Source organism: Tursiops truncatus, unplaced genomic scaffold (genome assembly GCF_011762595.2).
Source record: "Tursiops truncatus isolate mTurTru1 unplaced genomic scaffold, mTurTru1.mat.Y mat_scaffold_111_arrow_ctg1, whole genome shotgun sequence".
NCBI classification, from domain to species: Eukaryota; Metazoa; Chordata; class Mammalia; order Artiodactyla; family Delphinidae; genus Tursiops; species Tursiops truncatus.
The window spans coordinates 35,666-56,975 of record NW_022983150.1 but is presented as its reverse complement, the minus strand read 5'-3'; the positions used below and the strand labels follow the sequence as shown (position 1 = coordinate 56,975).

Sequence of the window (21,310 nt, the reverse complement as noted above, 5' to 3'; positions counted from 1 at the left end):
GTTGATTGAGAAAAAGAAGAAGAAGAGGAGACCACTTGCCAGGACGACTCAAAGGAGTGATGTTCCAACTTGGGGACAAATTAAACAACTGGTTTCACGAGCTCAAGAGTCAGTGAAACAACAGAATAATCCTGTTACACCTGTAACTTTATTTTTGGCTATGTTGGCAACCATTTCATGTGTTCCCTCTGTTAATGCAGCAACTTACTGGGCCTATGTACCTGATCCTCCACTATTACAACCCATATCTTGGTCTGAAGCAGAGTTTCCTGTATTTTACAATGATAAGTGTTTATGGGCCTCTTATTGGGAATATAAAACAAATCAATATGTCTGTAAATTATACTAACTGGTTTAGTACCCATCCTGTCTGTCTTAGCCCATTGAATCTGGAAACTGGATGTGTAAAGGCTATTAGTTATGAGCATACAGATGTTTATGAGGGAACGGATCAATCAATTAGTTTGTCAGGCTCTCCAGGCATCCTTCGTTTTACAGGAACCAACATTACTCTTACATGCCCGGCTACCAGCCGACGAGAGGATCTTAAGGATACCATCATTTGGTATAAAATGGGCAAGCTATTAATATTAGAGGTCAAATCTCATATGCCTCACCACTTAGGGATTCCGCTATTACTATAGCCAAGGTTACAGGTGAAGATTCAGGAAATTATTTCTGTATGAAGCGTTTACTTGGAGGACAAGGGATACTTATAGCTGGACATAAGGTTACTATGCTTAACAGAAAATCAAAAAATCAATTTCCTCCTTTTATGACCGTTAACTTTCCTGGATCCAATTTTGAACGTTGCAATGCATCTTGGAATAATAACCAAATATGGTGTACTATAGATTATACCAAGCTGTCAATTCTTATCTCTTCTTTTCCCATCATAGATAGGTTTATCACATTTCAAAAGAACTGGGATATATGGAAACTAGCTCTAACTTATTCCAATACACCTGTTATAACTTGTGTTGCTCCTCCATATACACTTTTGTTTGGTTCTATTAACATTGGTAATTCTTCCAAAGGAGGATATAATATTAGCTGTGTTAATTGTATTTTTAGCAGTTGTATGTTCCCTTCTGCAGGAACGCAATCTGTGCTTATACTAAAGCAACCATGTATGTTATGGTGCCTGTACATCTGAGAGAACCTTGGTATGAAGATACTGGAGTACAGGTATGGGTGGAACTCTCTAAAGCCTTGCAGAGAAGGAGACGCTTTCTTGGGTGGCTAATAGTAAGTTTACTTGCCTCGGCTGCTCTGTCTGCTACTGTGGCTACTGCCGGTCTTGCTCTTTCACAGAGTATTCATCATGCTCACTTTGCTAATCAGTTATCTCAACATACCAGTCTTGCTTTATCTTTACAAAGTCACATAGATTTACAGATTAATAACAAGTTAGATGAATTTAAAAACGCAATTTTGGGGATTGGAGATCAGATAGAAGCATTAAAATTGAGGATGCGTTTAGCTTGTCATGCAAAGTATACATGGATGTGTGTTACTCCTTAAAAGTACAGTGACTATTTGGGAATGGGAAAAAGTAAAAATGCATCTGCTGAGTGTTTGGTCAGATAATAATATTAGTCTTGATCTTAAGAAATTAAATGCTGAAATTCAGGGTATACAAAATACACATCTTGATGATGTTTCGCCAGAAGATGTAATTCAAACTTTACTGGATCATTTAAAGTGGTTAAACCCTCAGTCTTGGATTACTGGAAGGTTGTCAGGATTTATTACCCTGGCCATAATTTGCCTATTATTGATAATAATCTTCTCATGTCTGTTTCGTATCCTCATGCAACAGTACACTACTCTCGGCACTAAACTTCATGGAATTATTTTGCAGCAAAAGTTAAAAAATAAAAAAGGGGGACCTGTGGGAAGCAGTCAGCCTTGAGAGCAGGTAAGGACATGCTAGGCATGCCGCCGCTGCTCGAAGGGACTGTCCCTACTTGTTCCCCTCCTTGTTCCATTCCATGGGAGATAAATCACCAGGGCCCAGAGATCAGAAAGAATGTAAAATGAGACAAGCAAAGCTGTCTTCCCCCTGCACATGCAGGTTATTTTTGATGCTTCTGGGTTTATGGGTTTTCTCCCAGGGAAGTTAACCTTGAGCCGAGACAGTCTGTAGATAATGTAAACCACCATCTGGCAACCTTCCTTTTTCTAGTCTAGATAATCTGCAACTGTAGAGCAATAAAATTTGCCTTGCAACCATCAGTTGTCTTGGTCCTTCTGACCCCATTCGTCGGTGCCACTTCAGTTCCTTACCCCTTCCCTTCTGACCCTGGGCGGTGAAATCCTCTTTCTCCGGCTGGTCCGCGGCACACGTGAATATATGTTTTTGTCTTGCTGTACTGCACCTGTGCTGTCTAGTAACAGATATTTTGTCTGCTAGTAGTGTTCTAGATTATGTCTTTCCAAAGCACTGAGGCAGTGCACCTATTCTGTAGTTGCAGCTGATGCCTGAATGTAGCCTAGCTGACAAATTATTGATTAATAAGAACTTGAATTTCTGAAAGATTTGTACTGTTAACCAAAATCTGAGCAAGGAGTCTCAAATGTAATTCTTAGCCAGAATTACATGTTAATGAACCATTTAACAGTGTGAATCAAGGAACATCAGTGTAAGGATTTCTTTTAATTTATTTTTTACCTGCTTGAGATATCAGTTAAAGTTTGCCAGCTTGGTTGCAGATGAACGGACGTTTGAAGTTCACCAAACTACTTAATGTGGGATAGGATAATAGACTTCCAGCGCCCTCAAGGCTGTGACCTTGCAGCCATTTTACATAGCACATCCTCCTCCTATAGGGATGAACCTTTCCCTGGCCCGAAAAGTAGCAGCTCTGTTGAAGCTTTGCTTATTGTAACAGGCTTTTGTTTCCAGGTTACATGTCTGTGGAAGACTTAATTCTGAATAGAGATATAGATATTACTGGAAACTAATTGTTTTTTCTATTATACTCTGATTTATCAAAAAAGTAAAACATTTAAACTGTGCTACAGAAATTCAGAAGTTGTCTTGCAATCTTTAAACAATAAATGAATGAGTTGCCCTTAAAAAAAAAAAAAAAGGATTAAGCAGTTAAGCTGTTGGTCCCACATCAGACAAATTATCCTTATACCTCCTGTCAATATTGTTAACAGAGACTGTTATTTTATTAATCCTTATGATCCCGTGATTCTTTCTTTCATGTTTCAGGGCACAGCAGGTGAGAGAGTGGATTTGTTAAGCTGGGTGGGTTTATCCTTCTTTTATGCGTTCATTCAATTTTATGTTCATTTACTTATTGTACACACATGGCAATAGAAGCTGCTAAAGCAATCATTGCTATTCTGCAAAACAACAAGGCACAGAAGCAGATGTCTTATTTCTGAGATTTCTCCCCCCAGGATTATTATGATTAAAGATCCTTTCCCCCCACTCCCTGGAGAGGACAAGGGGCTGCTCGCTGGAGGTTTTTTAATGACTTGGGGAAAGGCTCAAATATCCCCCCATTATGGTAATCCACCCCAGGGGCAAACCACACAAGAATATTATGAATTTATTTTATTTTTCTATCCTTGCAAAGGTAATACTCAGCTCATTAGAATATGAAAACTATACTGTCAAATTTCAGAATTACATGGATGAAGAAAATCACCAAAGTGGCATCATATCACGTGTGTTATAGTTGTATTTACTATATTGACTATATTAACTATGTTGTGTTAACAATATATTGTATAACTATATATTGAAAAGGCAAAATGCTGTAACTTATTTCAGAGAAAATAATTATGTTGGCAAACCCCAAATTGTACACTGTAGACAGGTCCTAGGAAAAGAAGATTTAATTCATAGTGGACAAGAGGTTAGCTTCTGTTTTCAGCCATGTGCTATTTCAAGAATTAAACGTCATGAATAATACAGGATATAAGAGGAATAGTCTAAAGACGGAAAAGCACATTTTGATTAGGAAAGAGAATTTAAGGCTTAAGTCTTTTTTTTTTTTAAGGAAAACTGCCTTATTACTATGAGATAAGAAAATTGTTTCCTTCTTTTCTTCCTTGCTTTCTTCTTTTTCTTTTTTTTAACCTTTTTAATTTTGGATATTTGACCTCTAAGCTGAGATGACTGAAAATGCCTCCTCTGGGCATCAACCTTTTTGAAAGACTTTTTCCCCCTCCCTAAGGGCTATTTGTCTCTTGGAGGCATTGCCTACATTACTCACCAAGAGGCAAGCATTTGTCCTTGCACTAAATGCTGACATCTCCTGATAAGAGGGAAGCTGCAAAGTAGAAGAATTGAAGGTCAATATGTTGATAGTGGTCTCAAGAGCATTGATGTACATTTGTGTATTGGGGAAGGGGAGAGAAGCTTGAGAGTGGGCCAGTGGGGAGGGGTAAATATTTTGTGATGCTGTCTACCTATGGGCTTATAAAGTTTACAGCTGCATTAGGAGGACAAGCATTACCATTAGCATGAAAAGTAGGGCAGACCTCAGTTGCAAAAGCTTCTAGCCATACACATAGGGCAATACGTAAATGATACACCTTATTGCATTCACCCATTCACCCTCCCCTGTTCATGCTAATTGGAAATTTCAGTCCATTTCAGAGAAGTAACACAACTATCGATCATTTTCCCTGGCACGAATCTTCCTAGAGCTCACGCACTAGCCCATGTGTCTTAGATTTAATATCTGATCACTAGCTGGATTGAAGCCAAGAGGTGGTTCCCAAAGTTGCTGCACATTAGAATCACCTGGGGAACTCTGAGCCCTCCCTGTGCCCAGGCTCCTCCCTAGACCTACTGAATCAAAATCTCTGGGGCTGGGACCCAGACACCAATGTTTTTCTTAAAAGCTCTTTAGGTCATTCAAATGAGCAGCAAAGCTTGAGAAGCAGCCCAATAACGGGAACAAACTTATTTCACACAGATAAAGTGGGGCAATTCATATGTTAAAAGAACATGAATATATGTCCATGCCTCTCTCACGCTTTGTCACAGTTTACCCTTCCCCCTCCCCATATCCTCAAGTCCGTTCTCTAGTAAGTCTGTGTCTTTATTCCTGTTTTGCCCCTAGGTTCTTCATGACATTTTTTTTTCTTAAATTCCATATATATGTGTTAGCATACGGTATTTGTCTCTCTCTTTCTGACTTCTACACTGTTGGTGGGGATGTAAATTGGTGCAACCACTATGGAAAACACTATGGCAGTTCCTCAAAAAGCTAAAAGTAGAGCTACCATATGATCCAGCAATCTTACTCCTGGGCATATATCTGGACAAAACTATAATTCGAAAACATACATGCACCCCTATGTTCACAGCAGCACTATTTATAATAGCCAAGACATGCAAACAACCTAAATGTCCACTCACAGATGAATGGATAAAGAAGATGTGATATATATAAAATGGAATACTACTCAGCTATAAAAAAGAATGAAATAATGCCATTTGCAGCAACATGGCTGGACCTAGAGACTATTATACTAAATGAAGTAAGTGAGAAGGAGAAAGACAAATACCATATGATATCACTTATATGTGGAATCTAGAATATGATACAAATGAACTTATCCATGAAACAGAAACAGACTCACAGACATAGCACACAAACTTGTGGTTCCCGAGGGGAAGGGGGAGGTGGGGGAGTGATGGATTGGGAGTTTGGGATTAGCAGAGGTAACCTATTATATATATGATGGATAAACAACAAGGTCCTACTGTATAGTACAGGGAACTATAGTCAATGTCCTGTAATTAACCATAATGGAAAAGAATATGAAAAATTATATATACGCATAACTGAATCACTTTGTTGTACAGCATAAACTAACACAACATTGTATATCAACTATACTTCAGTAAAATAAATTTTTAAAAAAAGAAAAAAACATGAATATATATATATATACATATATATATATTTCTTTTTTTCCTCTTTATTCTGTTTGTGTTTCAAATAGGCTTTTTTTTTTCCTTCTGCAAAAAGCGTTATTGTTTCCATTTGGTCCAAGGCTTGGGAGAGGGCTCCAGGGCGGTTACAGAGCTGCCTAGTAGCTGCAGAGCAGGGCTTCAGGCAGAAGCTCTGATGCCAGAGGGGCTCCTCAGAGGCCGCTGGACTTCAGAGACTCCTGTTTGTGCTCGACGGTGAGCCTTTCAAAGAGATACTCGCCCAGCACAGCCTGCGGACCAGCCAGCCTGCGGAGGTTGGTCAGGTGGTCGCCCATCTTCTTGATGAGTTTCACCTGCTCCTCCAGGAAGCGGCTCTCCAGGAAGTCACAGAGGTGGGAGTCTGCGCGGGCGGAAGCCAGGGCGCGCAGATGTGATAGTGCCTGGTGCGGGCTCTTCTCCCTAAGAATGGCGGCTTCCACAGCGTCCTGGGTTTTACCCCACTCATCTTGAGAAGGCTTCCGCGCATCCTGGAAGAGGGCGCGGCCACAGCACTGGTTTTGCATTTTCAAGAGACGCTGCGCGCCCTCACACTTCTCCTCAGCCAGTTGGCGAAAAATGTGGCCCACACTGTCCAGAGTCCCATCGTTGCTGTCGAAATAGAAGCTCAGAGAGAGGTAAGTGTCCCCAGATGCATGTTGAACAGGCGGTGGACGGCGGCCTCCACCTCGATGGAATAATTCTGACGCACCTGGGAACTCGTGGTTGATCAGTGATAAGGAGCTAAGCTCAAAAAACGGTGTTGGCCTGTCCTGGAGGCTGAGGATAGCTGAGTGGCTGATTCCAAAGGTTGCGACAGGAAGAAAGGTTGGAGGGTGGTCGGGGGCTGGAGCAAGGAGCGTCCCTGGGTCTGTTCATTCCAAACACTGTTGAAGCAAAAGACAGAACTGCAGGACTGCCGAGCGCACTGCCTCAAATAGGCTTTGATATAAATGAACCAGAAGTCCAAGCAAGGACAAAACTTACCCTTCCCCCCACCAAAATAGCTGGCGATACTAGAATCTAGACCTGGGAAGGGATTCTTCCATTACTTTCTGAACATTCCAAGCCACTAGAGCAGTGGTTCTCAAAGTATGGTCACCTTGTAACCAAGCAGTACCCTATGGGGCCTTCCTAGGACAGACCCATCCCCCATATCCTCTGCTGTAGTTCCTCTCTGAAGTACTCAGATAATAGTATCTCAGGCATATTTCTTGAGTTTTCAGATGCTAAAAACCACCACCCAATGGAAGAAATTAACTCCTTGATGATCATGAGCGCGTAGCCCCCAGACCTTCTGGCACCTAAGGATGGATAATGTTACCTGCCCTGTGGCCTCCACATCAACCAATCAGAGGATTGTGCACGAGCTGATCACATTCCCTGGGACGTCCCTCCCTCACCTGGCCTTTAAACATGCTTTGCTGAAATCCTTTGGAGATTTCAGGGTGTTTTGGAACTCGGGCCACCCCTCTCCTTGCTCGATCCTGCAATAAACCTTTCTCTGCTCCAGACTCCAACCTTTAGGTTTGTTTGGCCTCACTGTGCTTCAGACACACGAACCTGCATTCGGTAACAACCTGACCAGTTTTACCAGCGTCCCCTGATAATGTGTCAGATATTCAAGTTTTAGGGCCCTGTCCCAGCCCTATGCAATCAGCAACTCTGGTGGGGCTCAGTGATCTCTGTTATAACAGGCCCTCCAGATGATTTTTATTCACCTTAAAGTTTGAAAATATCTGCATTGTCAGCTGGCCAAAGCGTCCACCAGCAGGTGAAGGGGAGTGGTGCCTGGAAAAGATAGGGACCAGCCAAGGCAAGTACAGCAGCATTTGCCGTGGTGGTAATGGAGAATGCCTTTTCTCCACTGGTTGGCACAGACTAGGATCTGGGAGCAGTGTCAGGGTTATTTAGGATGCTTTACATTTCAATGTAGAGGGACCGCTGTCCTGGTTTGCCAGGGACTTGCCCTGTGTGAGCACTTAAAATCTCATCCTGGCAAACCCCTTAGCCCTGGGTTTGAAAAACGTAGGGAATAACATGAAATTTAGGGGAAACATGATCTAGGTTTTGGGCAAGTCACAAGTGCTAATTAAAGCTAAGCAAGTATGGACAACACTAGCATTCTTTAGCCCTTTGCGGGGAGGTAAATCTGATTGGGTGAAAGGACTTATTGTTAAGAGATCTTTGTAGAAACATCCCCTTCTGCTTAGTCCGCTGGTTCTCAGTTCTGGCTAGACATTGGCATCGTCTGAGGAGATTTAAAATGATTTTATTGGTCTACGATGACCAACCGTCAGTGTGAGGGTTTTTAAAAAGTGCTTCAGATGATTCTAATGCACAACCAAATTTAGGTGCCACTGCTTAAGCTTTTGAACCGCTGCTGCATATTTTCACCTCATCTTCCTATGAGAATATCCAACTGTAGTTGAGGTTTGTTTTTTTTTCTTTTTCTAACTGTCTTATTATAAGATTTACTGTCTTAAATAAGGTTGAATGTACAGAAAATCTTGCTAGTCCATCTGGTATAGCTGGATACTTAGAATAATATAGTTAAGATATATACCATTTAAGTATTGTGACAGGCCTTTTTTTGAAATTAACATATACATTGAATTAGTATGTTCTCTTTTGAAGTTGTTATGTTGGGGAGCTATACCTCTAATCTGCCATTGCTAAATATCTGGACACCTCTTATTAGGAATTGCTTTTAGAAATCTTTAGGGATTAAAACCAAGATTGCTGTATTATTTGTACTGGAACCACAAAAACCTCACAGAGTTCCCCCGCTGTACCTTCTACCCCCACTCTAACCCTTGGCAACTTCTACTCTGTTCTCCATCTCCACAGTTTTGTTATTTTAAGAATAATATGTAAACATAATCATGAATTACTTAATCTTCGGAGATCGGCTTTTCAAAATTTTTCCCTCGGCATCATTCCCTTGAAGTTCATTTCAATTTTTGCGTATATTAATAATTTGTTCCTTTCTGTTGCTCGGTAGTATTCTATCATAAGATTTTATCACAATTTGTTTCAACATTCATCCACTGCAAGACATTTGGGTAGTTGCCAGTTTTGGGCTATTATAAATAAAACTGCTATGAACATTTATGTGTAAGTTTCTGTGGGAACTTAATTAAGTTTTTGTTTCTTTTGGATAAATGCTCAAGAGTACAATTACTGCGTTGTAGGGTGAATCTACTTTTAGGATTAAAAGAGACTGTCAAGCTGTTGATCAGAGTGGCTAAACCATTTTATTTTCCCACCAGTGATGTGATATAATTTTTCTATGTACTCGCCAGCATTTGATGTTGTCACTATACTTTAATTTTAGTTACTCTCTGACATCTCATTATGGTCTTAATTGGCATTTCCCTAATGGCTAATGATGCTGAGCATCTTTTCATGTGCTCCTTTGCCGTGTGTATATTCTCTTCCATGAAATGTCTGTTCCTGTCTTCTGCCTATTTTCTAGTTGGATTTTTTTAAGTTGTTTGGAGAGTTCTTTGTATATTATAGATACAAGTCATTTGTCTCATATGGGATTTTCAAATATGTTTTCCTACTGTGTAATTTGAGTTTTCATCCACTTAAAAGGATCTTCTATGAAGCATTTTTAACTCATTTTGATGAGATCCAATTTATCAGTTTTTGCCTTTATTGATCATACTTTTGGTGTCAAGTCTAAGAATTATTCCCCTAGTTCTAGATGCCAAACATTTTCTCCTATTGTTTTTCTAAAAATGTCCTGCTTTTACATTTAAGATTATGATCCACTTTGATTTAATTTTTGTGTAAGGTGTGGAGGTTAAGGTTCATTTTTTGTTTGTTTGTTTTTGTCAAGGGATGTCCAACTGTTTCAGTACCATTTTTTGAAAAGTCTATTCTTCCTTGATAGCTTTTGCACTGCTGTCAAAAACAAGTTATATGTATTGATGTCAGTCTATTTCTGGGTTCTCTATTCCATTCCATTGATCTATGTATCTACCCTCCATCATTACTGCAAACTCTTGAAATTGGGTAGATTAATTCCTCCCATTTTCATCTTCCTTTACAAGTTGTTTTAGCTATTCTTCAGCCTCTTCTTACCATATAAATCTTAGAATAAGCTTGTCTATATCCACAAAAACCTTGAGGGCATTTTAAGAGTAATTGTGTTAAGCCTCTTAACTTGGGGAGGATTGACATCTTTATCATGTTGTGTTTTCTAATCCATGAACAAGGTATGTCTCCCTATTTGTTTGAGACTTAAAAATTTTTCTTCATCAGCATTTTGTAATTTTCAGTCTAGAGGTCCTATAAATGTCTTATTGGGCTTATATTTAAGTATTTATTTAGGTCAGTTGTAAATGGCATCACATAGTTTTATTTAAGCTTCTACACATTTGTTATTAATATATAATTTGATAAAATTGTGGTGATCTTGTACTCTAAATCATTTACAAACTAATATTATTTCTCAAGCTTTTTGTGGATTCCTTGGTATTTTCTCCATTTAGATTATCATCTCATCTTCAGATACAGACAGTTTTACTTTTCCTTATTCAGTATAATAGGATATATTGCTATTCAACATTCAGTAGGATATGTTCCTTCCTATGCAACATAGTAGGAATAGTCCTTTTATCTTTTAAATAAACTTTTAAAAAATTTAACTTTTAAATTTATGTATTTATTTATTTTTGCTTTATTTTCTTACTAGAACCTCCAGTGATATATTCAATAAAAGTGGTGAGAGCAGATATCGGTGCCTTGTTTCTGATCTTACAGAGAAAGCATCCAGTCTTTCACAGTTAAATATCATGTCGGTATAGGTTGTTTGTAGATCATCTTTATGAGTTTCAGTATGTTCCTTTTCTATTCCTAGTCTGCTTGGAGTTTTTTTTCTTCTTTCTTTAAAATCATGAATGGGATTGGATTTTGTCAAATGCTTTCTCTGCATTAATGGATAGGATCACATGACTTTTCCCCCTTAATCTATTGGATATGGTGGATTACACTGTTTAATTTTCAAATATTTAACCAACTTTGTATAACTGGAATAAATCCCACTTGGTCATGGTATATTATTCTTTTCATATATTTCTGGATTTAATTTGCTAATATTTGGCTGAGGGTTTTTCAGCCAATTTCATAAAAAATATTGGTCTGTAGGTTTCTTCTTTCTATACTATCCCTGTATGGTTTTGGTATCAAGGTAATACTGGCTTCATAAAATTAATTAGAAACTGTTCCCTCTACTTCTATTTCTTATCAAATCATGTAAAATTGGTGTTAATTCTTTAAGTCTTGGGTAAAAGTGAAACATCTAAGCCTGAATATTTCTTTTGGGAGTTTTTAAATGAAAAACCAGTGTTTCTAATGGTTACAGGAAAATTGAGATTATCTATTTCATCTTGGCTGAGTTTTGGTAGTTTTGGGTGTCGAAACATTGGCCCATTTCATCTACATTTTTGAATTTATAGTGTAGACTTGTTCATAGTAACTTGTCCCTCATTAACCTGCAGGATATGTCATGGTATCCCTGGTTGCATTTCTGATATCTGTGATTTGTGCCATCTCTCTGTTTATCTTTATCAGTCTTTCTAGATCTTTATTGGTTAGATTGTTTATTTCAAAGAACCAGCCTTTTGTTTCATTGATTTTCCCCCCTATTTTCCTGTTTTCAGTTTCATGGATTTCTGTTTCATCTTTATTATTTCCTTCTTTCTGCTTGTTTAGTGTTTTTTCCTCTTCCTTTTTTACTATTTTAATATAGAAAATTAGATTATTGCTTTGAAATATTTTCTTTCCCAATTTAGTGCTATAAACTTCCCTTTCAGCGTTGCTTTCACTTCATTCCGCAAACTTTGATCTGTTATATCTCCATTTTCTTTTATTCTATGCATTTAAAAATTTTTTCCTTGATGCTGTCTTTTTTACCCATGAGTTATTTGGAAGTGTGATGTTTAGTTTTCATGTGATTGAAGATTTTCCTGTTGTCTTTCTCTTACTGATTTCTAGTCTGATTCCATTATGGCTAGAGAACATACTCTCTGTGATTTTAATTCTTTTAAATCTGCTAATGTTTTTTTATCGCCCAGTATATGGTATATGAGTGAATGTTCCATGGACACTTCAATATGTATTCTGCTCTTACTGAGTGTGTTCTTTAAATGTCAGTTATATCCTGTTGATTGATGATGTTTTCAGTTCTTCCATATCCTTGCTGATTTTTCTCTCTGGTAGTTGTATAAATTGCTGTGTTGAAGTCTCAAATAATAATTGTGGATTTAAAACTTTCTCCTTTTACCTTTTTCAGTGTTTGCTTCATGCATTTTGAAGTTCTGTTGTTTGGTGCACACACATTTAGTATCACTAGGTCATCTAGGTGGATTATTTCTGTTATCTTTATGTAATGACCCTCTTTGCCCCTAATAATTTCCTTTGCTCTGACGTCTACTTTATCTGATATTAATATAGCCATTCCTGCTTTTTCTGATTAATGTTCACATGATATATCATTTTCATCCTTTTACTTTGAACTACCTATATCATGATGTTGAAAGTAAGCTTCTTATAGACAGTATATAGTTGGATCATGCTTGCGATTTTTTAATCTACTCTTCCAATCTCTGTCTTTGACTTGGTTATTTAGATCATTTTCCGGTAATGTAATTATTGCCATGTCAAAGATTTGGTCTACCATGTTATTTTTTGTTTTGTCTTTTACCTTAGTTTCTCAATCCTGTGTTTCCCTTATTTTTCCTTCTTGTGGGTGACTTAAACATTTTTTAATAAGTCCATTTTAATTTAATTCATTTATAATCATTTGTGTATACTGTTTGTATAGTTTTCTTAGTGGTTGCTTTTGGCATTACAGTATACATATGTAACTTATCATAGCCTACTGGAATCAGTGTTTCATTACTTCAAGTGAAGTTAAAGTATGATTTTCTGTAGTATTTCCTTTCTCTACATTTAGAACCCCATCAGATGGTGTCATCATTTTTGCTTTGACCATCATATAGAATTTAAGAAACTCATGAGGCTAATGATAGTCTCTTATATTTACCCCATTTGTTTTCACCCATTCCATTGTTCCCCTTTTCTTTCTGAAGTTCCCAGTCTTCTGTTATTGTTTATGTTTTCATAACAGTAGGTGATATCTTGGATTTCCAGTGCAACTGGATATGAGTTTCAGGAAACACTGAGCCTGGCTCACTTAATGCTACTGAGTTGGAGGGTTTGTATATGTTGGGCCTGTTGGCACAGCAGATGCTAGCAGATTAGACTAATGTTGATGGGACTAATGCCACAGGAGGATGGGTTCCCATTCAGGCTATGCTGCTGCTACAGTAGATCAAGTCCCCCTCTACCCCAAGTGTGGGGCAGTGACCTGCTGCTGTCACTGCTTTGTATTAGGCTCCTTTTGCCTCAGGTGTGTGGTGGGATCCCTTGGAAGCTGCTGCTGCTGCTGCTGTCAATCACAAGGTTAAATTCATTTCAGAAATACTTAAGTATAAATATATAGCCTGGCTCTTGTAGGACCTCTGTATTTTTTTTATTGCTTTCATACAAATTATCCCAAATTTAGTGACTCAAAGCAACGTAAATTTATTACCTTACAAGTCTGACATTGGTCTCAATTGAGTAAAGTAAAAGTGTTGGCAGGATCGACAGATGAATGGATAAAGATGTGGCACATATATACAATGGAATATTACTCAGCCATAAAAAGAAATGAAATTGAGTTATTTGTAGTGAGGTGGATCGACCTAGAGACTGTCATACAGAGTGAAGTAAGTCAGAAAGAGAAAAACAAATACCATATGCTAACACATATATATGGAATCTAAAAAACAAGAAAAAATGGTTATGAAGACCCTAGGGGCAGGGCAGGAATAAAGACGCAGCCATAGAGAGTGGACTTGAGGACACAGGGACGGGGAAGGGTAATCTGGGATGAAGTGAGAGAGTGGCATGGACATATATACACTACCAAATGTAAAAGAGCTAGCTAGTGGGAAGGAGCCACAAAGCACAGGGAGATCAGCTCTGTGCTTTGTGTCCACCTAGATGTGTGGGATAGGCAAGGGAGGGTGGGAGGGAGATGCAAGAGGGAGGAGATATGGGGATATATGTATATGTATAGCTGATTCACTTTGTTATGAAGCAGAAACTAACACGCCATTGTAAAGCAATTATACTCCAATAAAGATGGTTAAAAAAGAAAAAAAAGTGTTGGCAGAGGTACATTCTTTTCTGGAGGCTCTTAGGGGTGTTTCTGTTCCCTGGACTTTATCCGCTTCCAGCGGTCACTTGTAGTCCTTGACTCAGAGTCCCCTTTCTCCACCTACAAAACCCAAAATGTTGCATCTCTCTGATTCTGCTTCTATTAGGACATCTCTCTCTTTCTCTTTCTACAGTTGGGAATGGTTTTCTGCTTTTAAGGACTCATGCAATTAGATTTGTTCCATGAGGTAATCCAGGATAATCTTTCTATCTCAAGGCCTATAACTTCAGTCATATCTGCAAAGTCCTCTTTACCATGTAAGGTAACATATTATTGGGTTCTAGGGATTAGGGTGAGGGCATTTTTAGGAGCCATTATGCTGCCTACCACACCCTTAACAAGTGACCTTGAGAAAATTACTGAGACTTTAAAGCCTTACTTTCCTCAAACATAAAATGGAAAGAAAGATAACTAGTTAATATCATGAAAGTGAAACAGTATATATGAAATCAACTAATTCAAAAAATAAGATTTCTTCTTTTTCTTTATGATTGGCATGATTCTCAGAGTTCAGTTACTTGAAGAGTTACTTTTTTTTAAACAGAACTAAGGCATTTCAGGGTTCAGGTGCTGTAAGATTGTCTGAATTATCTGAGTAGCAATTAGCTAAGCACAGGTGTAAAGCATTTGATTTACTCCCTGGTGTCCTTTATCTTCTCATCCCACTAAATCCATATCCCTTGTCTAGCTCCAGCCAGTAGAGTCAGAGCTTGTTTTACTGTTTAACTAAAGTTCAATTTAAGTTTGCTCTACATCTCCAGATTCTCAGCCCTGGTTGCATATTATAATCACCTGGGGAGATTTCAAGACCTACTTGATGCCAAAGTTTTACCTATCATGGATATTTGAGGAGGGACCTGGAATGAAATGCTCTAGCTTATGGTTTGGGGGCCAAATCATAGTCTACACTGAGCCAAATCATTTGCGAGATCACCTCTAAAAAGCAATTTATCTGTGGTGACTGATGCTCTTCCTTTGTCAGTATGCTTGTCCCTCTTTGGGGGAAAAGAAGAAGGGGAAAAAACCCCCAGCGGTTGGGCTGCCTGAATTATAACCTGATGCTGTGGAATTAGTGTTGGCTCAGAGCGCACATCTTCGGATACCCATTCTCTCTCCTGCTTCCTTGCATGAGCTTATATCCTGGGGCAGTTTTTCATCCACCACCCTCTTTTGCTTCTAATCTTAGCAAGTAAAGTCTCTCCTTAATGAAACAGCATTTCATGAGACTTACTGGGAGCATAGGTCTGTTCCAGACCTATCCTATGTTAGCTAAAGCAGATATAAGTGATGTATTTTTGGCATTCATCCTTGTGGGTTGGAGAGAGAAGACAGAATTTTATCCTTTAGGTGTCATATGACTGGGCAAATGGGCTCATTCCCTCTATTGCCTACCATGTAAAATACTGAGGGTGTTACCTCTAGAAGGTATCTTCTAGGTATCAAAATAGTTCAGATAAGTCATATTTCTCAGTAACAGGTGACAAAACTATGGCTTAGGTGGTGAATTTTCCATGTCAATTTGTCTGGGCCACCATGCCCAGTTATTTGGTCAAATATTATTCTGGATATTTCTGTGATGGTGTTTTTGTGTTTTTTAAAATTTTTATGTTTTATTTATTTATATTTTTGGCTGCATTGGGTCTTCGTTGCTGCACGTGGGCTCTCTCTATTTGCAGCAAGCGAGGGCTACTCTTTGTTGGGGTGTGCGGGCTTCTCATTGCAGTGGCTTCTCTTGTTGCAGAGCATGGGCGCTAGGTGCACGGGCTCAGTAGCTGTGGTGCATGGGCTTAGTTGCTCCACGGCATGTGAGATCTTCCCAGACCAGGGCTCAAACCCGTGTCCCCTGCATTGGCAGGCGGATTCTTAACCACTGTGCCACCAGGGTAGTCCCTGTGATGGTGTTTTTGGATGAAATTCATAATTAAATTTGTGGCGGACTTTGAGTAAAGCAGGTTATCCTCCATAATATGCATGGGCCTCATCCAATCAGGTGAAGCTCTTAATAAAACAAAGACTGACCTCCCTGTCGCAAAAAGGAATTCTGCCAGAAGACTTACAGAAATTGAACTGCAACTCTTCCGAGAGTCTCTAGACAGCCTAACCTGCAGATTTTGAATTTACCAAGCCTCTATTATTGTGTGAACCAGTTGTTTAAAATCTCTCTCTTTCTCTATCTTTATATAGATATGGATATAGATCTAGGTATCAATATCGATATCTAGATCTATATCTATCAGTATATATGGGCACGTTGTATACACATGCTGTTGGTTCTGTTTTTCTGGAGAACCTTGACTAATACAGTGGCCCATATAAATAAAAGGATGAACCCAAGTTCACCCAGGTAGAAAGTAGTACAATGAGAACTGGAACTTAAGGCCTCATGACTCATTCAGCTGTGAACACTGACCCAGAACTGGGGTCCGCACACTCTGGCCCACTGATCAGATCTCGCTTGACTCCTGGTTTTGTACATAACGTTTGGCTTGAACACAGCCGCATCCATTCATTAACGTATTGTGCATGGCTGTTTCTGTGCTACAGCAGCAGATGGGCAGTTGCAATGGAGATGTATGGTACAGAAAATCCAAAATATTTACTATCTAACCCTTTACAAAAAGATCTGCTGACCCCTGCTCTAGGATGCCATCTGATTTCTGATAGTACCGAGGAGAATAATTCATGTACATTGGGATAGATTGTTAATCTCATGTCCTCCTTAGGTCAAAGATCTCTTAAATGCTCACCCTTGCAATAGACAGCTTGGGGAGCATTGTCTGAGGATGCAGAAATATTTCTTGCCAGGTCTTTCCAATCCACACTGCTCCCTGACTATGGTTCTTAAACCCTGTTTTTTTTTTTTAAATTTTATTGGAGTGTAGTTGATGTACAGTGTTGTGTTAGTTTCAGGTGTACAGCAAAGTGAATCAGTTATACATGTACATATATCCACTTTTTTTTTTTCTTTTTTCAGTACGCGGGCCTCTCACTGTTGTGGCCTTTCCCGTTGTGGAGCACAGGCTCCAGACGCGCAGGCTCAGCGGCCATGGCTCACGGGCCCAGCCGCTCCGCGGCATGTGGGATCTTCGCGGACCGGGGCACGAACCCGTGTTCCCTGCATCAGCAGGCAGACTCTCAACCACTGTGCCACCAGGGAAGCCGCACTTTTATTTTTTTTTTTTGGAGTCTTTTCCAAATAGCCCATTACAGAGTACTGAATGGAGTTCCCTGGGCTAATAAGAAGAGCAGGTTCTTACTAGTTATCTATTTTATGTATAGTAGTGTGTATATTTCAGTCCCAATCTCCCAATTTAGCCTCCCTGCCACAATCCCCTGGTAACCATAAGTTTGTTTTCTACATCCGTGCCTCTACTTCTAAAACCTGTCTATTTTAACCAACTACCACTCACTGCTTACTGTCTCTGGCTTCATGTACTTGATAATAAATCTACTTCTTGTTCTATCCTGGATGACATGTTCCAAGGACTGAGATAATATCTTATTCTACATAATTTGTCCTTGATATTGTCTATCTTGGGGTCTTCATCTATGTCCCAAAGAAGACAGTCACTCTGTCTTCTAGTACTACTACTAATACCACATTTTATGGCATGAATTTGACCCAATGCACTGAACTATCCCTTTAGAAGCTGTATGCAACCTGTCACTGGGTTGTAGCACAGGGGTAGAACTCAGATTAGTGATCATATATAAACAAATCTACTTGACCAGAAACTTTTTGTCTCACCGTTTATTACACAAGTAACTTCTGTCTTTGCATCTATGATGTAAATATTTTTAATTTCCTAAATTATCTGAAAAATTATTTAGAGCTTCCATTTCAGTAGGCATTGGAATTGCTGTGTTATGACTATTTCATTATTTTATTTCCAAGTGTTAAATTAGGCTTCAAGCTTTGGCCAAGAGTAGACAGGAAAGGGTTTCAAAGAAATGAAGAGTGGGAAAAACTTCTGATGCAAGGGAGACTTAATAAAGATTTGATTTTGAATCAATAATTTATAATAAAGGTTTGAGTTTGAATCAATAATTTATGTCATTGCAAAATAGCTCCCTGGTAAAGTTCCATTTTTTGGTAATCATTAAGTACAGAAATTAACAATCAAAATATGCAGTGATCTTCTTCATTTTCTAAAAACAAACCTATATCTAGATGAGAGGAGAATTCATCTCATAACTCAGGCTCTGGACTTACGACTCCAAGTCCTGTCTTCTTTCAACCATACCTGCTAAGTTTCTGTCTAACTTCTTGAGCATGAGGTAATGGCGTCAGCTTTCATCCCCTTCCTCAGTATATAGCTTGGTGAGTATGAGTAAGGGATCTAAAACTTGAGAACCTGGGTTCAAATCTTGACTCTAAAATTTACTTGTTGAGTACTCTTGAGCATGTTATCTGTTTTTGCCTCAGTTTTCTCATCTATAAAATAGAGATACCATTACTTCTCTCAGGGAGTTGCTATGAGGGTGAAAGAGAAAATTCATACAATGCAAGAATTTATCAGTTCTTGGAACACAATAAATACCGAAAAATAATGTTAGCCATTATCAAGGCCCCCTCATTTTATGGATAATATAGATTAGTTTATTATATAGGTCTAATATTTGCATATACATAAACATTTTGTACCTATGTGTGTGTATACGTTCTTCTTAGAAATTGAGCAGTCAACATTCACATCTAAAAATCTGTGCTCTGTGAAATGTAGATATACTGTGTACAGACACAGTGCTATAGTTATCTATTGCTACATAATAAAGAAGTCCAAGCTTAGTGGTGAAATAAACAAAAATTTTAATATGTGCCCAGATTCTGTGGGTCAGCAATTCAAACAGTACACAGAGGAGATGGCTTGTCTCTACTCCATGACTGATGTCTGGAACCTCAGCTCATGAGGATTCAGATGGCTGGGGCTGGAATCATCTAGATAATTTTAATTCACATGTCTAGCCCTTGAAGACTGGGCCCAACAAGGACTGTTGACTGGAGTGCCTATAGATGGCTGCCCAGGTGGCTTGGACTTCTCATAACGTGGTAGTTAGGATTCAAGATAGAGTATTCCAAGAGAATGAGTGTCCAGGGTTGAAGCATTCCACGAGAATCATGCAAAAGCTGCATGACCTTTTATGACCTAGTCTTAGATGTTACATAGCATCACTTTCATTATATACTATTGCAGGCGTTGGAGACCTTTTTCCATAAAGTGTCAGACAGTCAATATTTTAGGCTTTACAAGCCATACAGTCTCATTTGCAACTACTTAGCTCTGCTGCTGTGATGTGAAAACAGACACAAACAATACATATACTAAGGAACATGGCTGTGTTCCAATAAAGCTTCATTTATAAAAGCTGGTAGAGGCCTAGACTTGGCCCACCAGCCATAGTTTACTGACCCCTGCTCTATTGTTTGAAGCCATGGAAAGCCTGCCTAAATTCAAAGGAAAATGCCCACATCTGGATGCGAAGAATGGCAATGAATCTGAGACCCTGTATTAAAACCACGACATATGGGATATTTATAAGAGGATCTGTCTGCATACCTTGTTTCTCCCATGTATGCTGGATATGAGGTATTGGGACATCTTACATCTCTGTAAGCCTGGGTCAGGGTCAAAGTTGGAATCTGAACTCAATGACCTTGATTTCTGGAATAATCGGTAACTCTAATTATGATTTGCTTACACTCCTTACCCCAATAAATATACCACAAAAGATAGATTTCAAGTAAACAATTGCTTTATGGCAGATTTTTATTAAGTCTCCATTGACTGAATTATTCCATTTTGGTTGGAAAGCATGAGCTTTTTTCTTTCCTAAAGAGATCTGCAACTTTTCAGATGTGGCATTTCATTCTACTGAGAGGATGATGTAGGTTTTTATAAACGGAAAAAGCAAGGCAGGCTGAGTTCACTCAGATCGTACTAGTGCTTACAGGAATAACCGAAACTGGAACACAGGCTTCCAGGTTTTCCTGTCCTGTGCTCTTTCCGGTAGGTGCCATTGTCTGCTGGGTCTGGCAGTAATAATTTCTGACCTTTACCTCTCTACGCTCTTGTGAAGTGGTTTGGGGCTTTGTTAGCTTTCTTATGAGTTTGTACTAAATTGTGTCCATAAAGTAGGCTGAATTCCTCAGGGAAGGATGAGAGCTCTTACTGTGTTATTACTGCAAATGTTGTGTTGGTTACCTTTTTTTCTTTTCTTTTGTCCAGTTGTATCCTGAACTTAAAAGTTATATTATCCGAAATGAAAGATGTGCATCTGGTAGAAAAGACTAATTTAAGGTATGAAAATTCCTGATGATTGCTTCAGTCAACCCTTAATACACACTGAGCTTCATTAGTAAACAGACAACTCTAAGACCATTCCCTTGGAAGAGGTCGCATAATCAGCCTTTGTGTTGATTTTGCATTCTGTTCGGTAGAGACAGAACAAATTAGAATAATTAGCTGGTACAGGACAGCACAAAGAACTTTCTTCTGTTTTTGTGATGCATCCCGTAATAAGGGTTGAAAATGAGACTGGAGGTAAGAACGTGAAACTCAGAAGAGCAAAGGAGAGAGGATAGTGTTTCTTTGAAAATATTCTTTCAGTGTTGGCCCAGAAGAAATATGAAGCTGAGGAAATTTTTTTTTAATGATGGTTTTTGTGTTGATGATGTGAGTGTGGAATTAGTAAGAATCAGGAAGCAAGCATCCTTTTCCACCAAGGACTTGGGAGCAAATGAAACCATAAAATACTCCCCGCTCTTGGAAACCCTTTTGGAGCAGTAATCAGAGAAGGGTAAAGGCAAAGCCTCAGGGCAGAGGTGTTCAGAGCAAAGGGATAGGAGGAGAACAAAAGGAGAGTGGATATGTTTAGAGCTGTCATTTTGAAATTTACCTGCTTCTGATTCAGTGCTGCTTTGCTGCTGTGTTGGTCCAGTGGAAATCCTCAAAGCAGGAGCAGCCGTATTTTAAAATAATAACGTTAGAGCAAGTGACTTTAATCCAGGTCTCTTTAGCTCAAAAGCACAGAGGAGAGTGTGAGGAAAGAGTGAGGCTACAAGGAATTGTTCACTGGGTACCTTTTCC

General features: G+C 38.9%; 1 pseudogene; it reads right to left on the bottom strand.

Annotated features, from left to right (window-relative positions):
- Positions 1-3,839: 3,839 nt before the first annotated feature.
- On the bottom strand, positions 3,840-20,241 carry LOC117310674 (ferritin light chain pseudogene; annotated as a pseudogene).
- Positions 20,242-21,310: the final 1,069 nt, after the last annotated feature.